Source organism: Oenanthe melanoleuca, chromosome 1, assembly GCF_029582105.1.
Source record: "Oenanthe melanoleuca isolate GR-GAL-2019-014 chromosome 1, OMel1.0, whole genome shotgun sequence".
Classification (NCBI taxonomy): Eukaryota; Metazoa; Chordata; class Aves; order Passeriformes; family Muscicapidae; genus Oenanthe; species Oenanthe melanoleuca.
The window spans coordinates 107,440,897-107,448,597 of NC_079333.1; positions in this window are offsets into that span (position 1 = coordinate 107,440,897).

The window sequence follows — 7,701 nt, forward strand, 5'->3', positions numbered from 1 at the left end:
GCTCTGAGGCAGGGAGGATTTTTTTTGTTATTTGCTGAAAATGACAGGAATTTCAGTTTATGGATACAGTAATGCTAATGCTGCCACTGAAAGATGATGAGAGCATGACTGTTGCTGTGATTAACATTCATTTATCACTAAAATGCCAAGTATAAATATGAGCACACATATTTCATTGCTCTCCATCTTTGCAATTAGTTTCTAACATATTCTGAAAACTACTCAGTATTGTCCAATGTGAGAGACAGAGCTCACAAACTGATCTAAGGCCTCAAATTCTCACGGAAAGGTGGAAGCCAAGGGTGTGCCAGCCTCCTCCAAAAGGCAACACTGCTGATTTAATTACCTGAATCAATGAAATCAGCTTAATGAGAGATAAGAGATGTGCATGCCTTGAAAAGTGGGAGGCAAATGAAATAAGTTTGCATCTACCACATTTTTGTTTGGTTCACTGCTCTTCTTAGAGATCTGATGGGATGGATGGACTGGGACCCACTGGCAAAGTCACAAAAGGCTTTAGGACAGTCCAGGAAACTTCCACGACTTTGCTGCAATTTATTTCTTAAATAAGAATGCAAAAGCTTGGCTGATGATGTGACTAAATGAACTCTTTGCCTAAATACTCCTGTTTCTAACCAAAAAGAAAAACATCGAGGGGCAACATCATTCCCTGCTTGCAAAAGATCTGGTTCTGATAGACCTTGTCCTTACAGAAGCAAAAGGGACAAAAATACTTCAGACAATTTTAGGCACTGGAAAAGTTCACAGGATGAGCCCTGAGGGCTTATAAACAGCAGCAGATGGGTAAAACCTTAATCATCAGTCTGAGAAAATCATCCTGATGTCAGTGCTGGTATTTGATGCTTCCTCAGGATGTGGTGAAGGTGTTTCCTTACCAGCAAGGTGGAAACCTCACGCTGTGGAAGGACACAGGAAAGTATCCTCATGGTAACAAGGAGATTTTATGGATTTTATGGAGTCCAGTAAGAAAGGATTTCTCATATGATCCACAACTAAAGCAACATTTCCATGTCAAACCTGGCATGGCTGAAGCAGATTTGCACTCTGAAGAGCTGCAGCAAGTGCCAGGAAGCAGCCAAAAACTCAGCAAATTACCTGGAGTTTAATGCACATCAAAGGATGATGAACACCTGGAAAAATGTGTGTAATTCTCTGCTCCTTGAGGCAGAGAAAAGAAGGATTAGTCAGAACATTTTTGCTTGTCAGATGCTGCTGAAACACACTCCAAGGCAGACATGATCAAGAGTAGGCAAAGTCAGATTCCACTAATACTTGTATTCCCTGTCCTTCTGCTGCACCACCAACGAAAAATGGGAAGCCCAGATTCATTTTTTTTGAAAGCAAACATCCACATTTTGAAGAATCATATGCCTACATTATGCAACTACCTTGTCCCTAACAAAATGGGCTGGTTTTCTATCTAGACTTGTCTAAAAATAAATTTGAGAGGACTGTTTTCCCAAAAGGGCAAGGGTTAAGCAGATAACTCAGTGTCCACTTGGAAAATCTCTTCCACATTCCCATGAGCAGCACTAATGATTATCTAAACAGAAAGGTCTTTTTCATCTCATTTACTTTCAGGCCCTCATCTGTCTTCCACCTTTTTACATTTCTATCAGTCTGAATATTAAATGCAGAATAATGTTTTGCTCAGGTTTGTTCCTTTACATGCCTCTGCCATAATACACATTTATTTTTATATACAGGCATGTCTTTATGTGTATATACATACACACAAATATATTTGCTTTGTATATTTAAACAAATACATATAGGCACAAAAAAGCATATATAAGTGGATAAACACATCCAGGCAAAGATACAACCCTTGCAAGGGGAACTGTGTTTGATTAAACACTGTTAATATTTAAATTTAATATGATGGAACTGCATCAACCTGTTGAAACTTGATCTTGCAAACCCCACTTTTCAACCACGATTATTACATTCTTTAAGCATCACATTTTTTACTGAAAGCAAATGTGATAAGGATGAAAAAAAGAAATGGAAACAGTGGGTTGTAACTGTGTGCAATCCATGCTCCCTGCTCCTTGGGTGCTTGAGCTAGAGGTTGTAAACACCCTGCAGAAGCTTTTATCAGTTTACTTTAAGCCTCTATCCTTAACAAGTCTTTACATGTGCATCATAAAGGCAAGTCCCACAGCACCTTATTAAGTTGTTTATTCTTTCCAGCCCTCTGCATTCAAGCTAAATCACATTATGCAATTAGCTGCTATGAAAACAAATGAAACTTATTCTGTTTTCCTGTGTTGAAGGAGCAGTTCAAAATCTGTCCTCCACAAAAAGCATTTAGCAGACTGAGTTAGGATCAGTTTGATGTCTGAATTATTTTTTTCCTGTACCTAAATTATTTTTTATTTTCTTTTCTTGAAAAGAAGCTGCTGCTGAGGCTATGCTTAAAACAATCACAATGCTGCAAAAGACTGTGGCTCGAACAGTGAATTTTGATGACTTAGATAACTTCATCACCTTTCCCACAAGAAGAAAAGAATTAATTATTTTTAAGATGTAGGAGTGACAGGGTGGTCTTGACATGCCACTGAGTTCAACTGGTTGCATATTGATATTTTTTTCCTTTGAAAAGTCTTGCCTCTAAATTTCAGCATTCCAGTGATTCAATTATTAGAAATTTCTGCTGGCAAGCAAAGGGCAGCACATCTCTGCTGTGCTACATGACATTCATCTGTATGGCAGGAGGAAAGAGACAGTTGCCATGTAAACAAAAGGAAAACAAGAACAAAATCTCACTGGCTCTGTTGAGCTCATCACCAGCCAAGCCTAATTTTGATCAGCTCTCCCTCCATCAGCAGGATCCTCTCCGATGGAACTGACCGTAAAAGGAGATTTGGGGGTTACAGTTATCACAGGGATTGACCAAATGTTAAAATACCAATGGAGACAAGAAATCTAGAGTATTTTAAACTGTTGATTTTAGCAGCATTTGCTTTCTAAATGTGCAATAGGTGACTGTCATCAGAACAGCTCTGGATGATTTATTTCACAATCTTCTTTATGGAGTCAGTCCATACAAGCCTCTTTCCAGTGTTAATGTATTCCCCCAAAAATGCAGGCTGGCCCATCCCAGGTCATAGGAAAAAAATATTCCAGCCCAGGAAATCAATGGAGGTTTCTGTCCCCCTCTTAGCAGTATACTCCAGGAGAAAAAAAAACCCCAAACACTCAATTTATCTTTTTTGTTGCTGGGGTTTAATTCAGTCACAAAAATATCTCAGTTCTACAAGTGATAGTAAATACTCCTGTTTTGGAGGGGATACAGCAGCTTACTTGCCTGAAGGATATTATGAAATTTGGGTCTTCAGATTCTTCTATCATGCATAGGACATCATGTGTGATTCCCTTTAAATCATACCAAATATACAGTATGGTTAATAAAATGTCATGTAGAAATACATTAGAAAATTCCTTACTCCTCCTTAAAGAAAATGGGAAAAGATTTTTGCTTGTCATGTGAAGACAGGATTATTAAAAAAGGAGTACATAAAAATCAACTAAAATGTAAATTGTGCTATAATAAGCTGTTCAGAGTAGTTTCAAACTAATTCCCACTGAAAATAAGTGGGATGAATTGAGACAACACAAGTCTTTGCATAAATATTTCTGGAAATACAGAAGGAGGAATGGAAACTTGGTCATAAATTTGCCAAGATGAATAGAAGGTGTCATTAACGTTTGCTCTCTCTGTATGAGCCATGGGTTCTTCCTCTTGGGGGAATCACAGTGGAAAACTGTAAACAAATTTTTCTGCACAGCATCATAAAATAAACTCCCAGCTCTGTATTTGGTGCCAGAGACATTGCCAGGCAACAGAAAATTATTGCTCTATCTTGAGAGAATGCCCTGAATTTATTATTTTTAGGTCATCCGTTAGTGACACAACTCAAAGTTTCGCCCAGGTTTTGTTCCAGTGAGCCCAATCTTGAAGCTAAACAGATGTGCAGAAATTCCAGCAGTTTAGGAAACTCCAATCTCCTTAGTTCACCAAACTCTGCAGCTACTGAGTGACAACCATCAAGAGGCATCTTAGCAGGAATTAAGGGTTTGGCTGTGCCCACTCAACATTACCTGGAAATGTTACCTGAGCATGAAGGGCTGCCCCATTTGGAGCTTCAGGGGGATCTGTGGGGGAAAAATTCCCTGATGAAATTTTCCCACAGGCTCTGGACATTCTACCACACCTGGGGAACACACTGAGCACAACCTCCACAGGAATCCAGCCTTGGTGACAGGGAAGTCACCACATCCCTCAGCAAATTTTTCCAGTGCTTAATAATCCTCACTGTTAAAATAAACCTCCTTTTCCTTCTCTCTTGAATTTATAGCTCCCAGTCCTGGAAACTTTAGCATTAATTACCTTTCTTTGCTTAAAATATTTTGAGAGCAAATGCTCATTCTTTCCAAAGTTTTAATTGGAGAGAAGATGACTCTGAAAGGTTCAAGACTTTCAAGCAAGCAGAAAAGGCACAGCTGTACTAGAAGCTATACATTTAGTGCAGGGTTAATGAGGATTATTTACATGCAGAGGTGTATTACATGATTGTAATTAATCATCCCTCTCTAACTTCAGGATTTTAAAATCCCAAACAGAAAATTTTTCTGTGAATAGCAATGACAAATTTGTTGCTTTTCAAATGCTTTGAATGCACACAGCACCTTTGAACACAAATCTAAGAACAATTAAGCCTCATGGATGGCACTTTTAAACATTAAACGCTCTTCTTGATATCTTATTTTGTTCACCACTGGCTAAAAACATGTTTCCAGCCAGATTTTTCAGTTTAGGTGGCCAGTGATAATGTGTTAAGCTCTGGTTAACTCCAGCACTTGCCATGGTGTCTCCACACCCAGCAGCTGCACCCTGCTGACATATGGAGGTGCAATTAGGTTAAGCCCAGCTCTTAATCACTGTACACAGGAGCAAGTGCTGGCAGACACCCGTGTGGGGGCTGTTCTTGGTGTCTGCAGGCACCTGGGTGGGAAAAGGTGGGAAAAAAAGCAACCATGACACTCCTCTGTGTGCTGGGTTCTGCTGCTGAAAATGAGAATGACTGCTGATGTAGCATCTGAAATAACCAGTAAATGTGCTGGTCCAGGGCATCTCCTGACAGCCTTTACCTGCAAGGATTTTTGTGCAGACCTGGCTGTACCTTAAAACAGCATCAAGAGTCACTTGTGGTTAAAGGAAACAAGTCACCTTTCAGCAGGAGAGTGAGTGAAACCCAGCTCTGAAACCATCCCTGAAAAGCTGGAGTGCAGCAAAGACAGGAGGAAAGAAACCACCTGGGACAGAGGAAGGTGAGGAGGGGGCAGCAGGGAAAGCAGAGGAGAGAGAGGAGTGAGAGAAGAATCACAGAATGGTTTGGATTGGAAGGGACCTAAAAGGTCATCTAATTCCAACATCCCCTGCCATGGAAGGGAGGAATGAAGGGAAGGAAGAAATCTGTATGTTGTTAGAAATAGCATTGACAATCCTATACAGACTGTAATGACTCTGAAAGACCCAATTAAGGCAATGGAAATGCAGAACCAGTAATGCAGAGATGAATCATCTGACCTAAAATAGAGGGAATGATGAAACACACGAGGGAACAAAGTGTGTCATTTTAGCTTTTACAGCAAAACAATTCCAGACAGAATCTCTCAAAAATATTTGGCCAACAGAAACTGTAAGACAGTGTTGGTTACTGCAGCTCTATGCAGGTACAGTGGAGAATTTATCTTTTAAAAGCTAACATGGGCAAGTCTGCCCTTCTGCAGGTCTCAGACACGAAGGCCAGACAACACCCAAAGTACCACACATGCCAGCCCATCTCCAAGAGTGACTGCCAGCTAAAGATATAAAATAAATTTAAAAATTTGTTTATTATATTTTTTAAAATAGGATGTCAAATACACCATGAATTACCAGGTCCCACTCTCACTTTCTCTTTTCCAGTGTAGTCCTAATAAATAAAATGAGACCAAAGCAGCTCTCAGGTCTGCAGCAGTTGGGAAGCAACAAGAGAAAAGTTCCCAATGAAGAGACTTTAAATATTCATAGAACTTTTACAGTCCTAATTTAAATAAAAATTATCTCCTGCTTAAGGGGGGAAAATCCCATATCCAGGCAGCTGAGCAGCCTGACAGAGGGGAGAAGAGAGAATTTCTGTTGCACATCACACATATCTGCAGATTCCTGGGAAAAATATGTCCCCTCAGTAACTGGAGAGTCCATTGACAAGACTGCAGGGGTCAGATTCCTCAAACACTCTAGATTATTAGCCTGGAAAATGCAAATCTCTCCTGTGAGTGTGTCAGGTTCCAGCTGCAATTCCCCCCTATGCCACCCTTGCAGCATGACACCCTCTGACTTTCCCCACTTCATCACCCACATGCAAAGGGAAATCTGTATTTTCACCATGGCCTCTCAAACAGGCAACTTCCCTTTTGTATTTAAAGACAACTGTACTAATATTTTGTGCTACTCTGGAAACAGGAGGAGACCTTAAGTCAAGAAAGAAGAGCCACATACACTGAAATGCCACAGCTGAGGCCTTCTATGCCACTTTGAGAGTCTCAGTATTTTCTGTGCTCTGATTAGCCATTAAATGGCCAGATAAGCACCATAATCTTTTAGCTCAGCACCAAAAAATACCTGCATAAACTTGAAGGCAATTTCAACCCAAGGCCCAATGTCAACACAGGTTTGTCCTAGTCCTGACTAATCAGCTCCTACTGAAATGTGCAGTACAGTCCATAATGCTTCAGACACACAAACATCACAAAGTACAAAAATAAAAAAGCTTAAAGTCAGATTTGTCTGCATATTTTTATTCTTTGTGCAATTACTCTGATTAGCTTTCAGTGGATCTGAACAGTTCTGCCCATTTCTTTTAAGTTTGTGGGTTGTCCCCCCTCAAGAAGGTCCATGACAACACTAAGGAAGAAGTCATCAAGGTTCTGACAACCAAAACAGTGCAGCTCATGTGTGGGATTTTACCACCAGGCTTGTTTTCAAACAGAAACACTTGTGCTGTGGCTCTCCAGGACATATTATTCTTCTGTAGTGGTCACAGGTGACCCACAGCTATGACCTCTGTGAACATAACTAGAGAAAGACATTGGAGAGATGTCATTTGTATAACTGAGAGAGGGCAACTGTGTAATGGCACAGACAAATTTTGTCTCTTCACATTCAGCATTCAAAATTGTATGTACACACAGGGCTGTGTAAGCACATGTAGCTCCCAAATCCCTGGAATAAAACACATCACAGCCAGTTTGGTCCCCAGCAGGATGCTGGTTCTGGAGAGGGAATCAGCTTCTCTCTTGCCCATGTATCACTGGCTCCTGTGTAATGAACTGTCACAAGGAACTGGGGGAAAGAGTGTTAAATTGACAGAAAAGCAGGTCAGGTGAAAAGGCCTCTTCCAGTGCACTGCTTCTATCCTTCAGACTGTAAAGCAACAATTACTAAATAGATCCCCATTCTGTTTTGGGGGCTGAATTCATCGTGCATAGAATGGTGCTTTTGCAGTTCAGAATTGACAATAAACTCAGTCAGTAGCCTGAACATAAAGACATCACTAATTCTGTATCTTGCTATTTTTGCTATGCCACTTGAGCTTTCCCCTCAGTAATGAATGAATCCATGTGGAGATG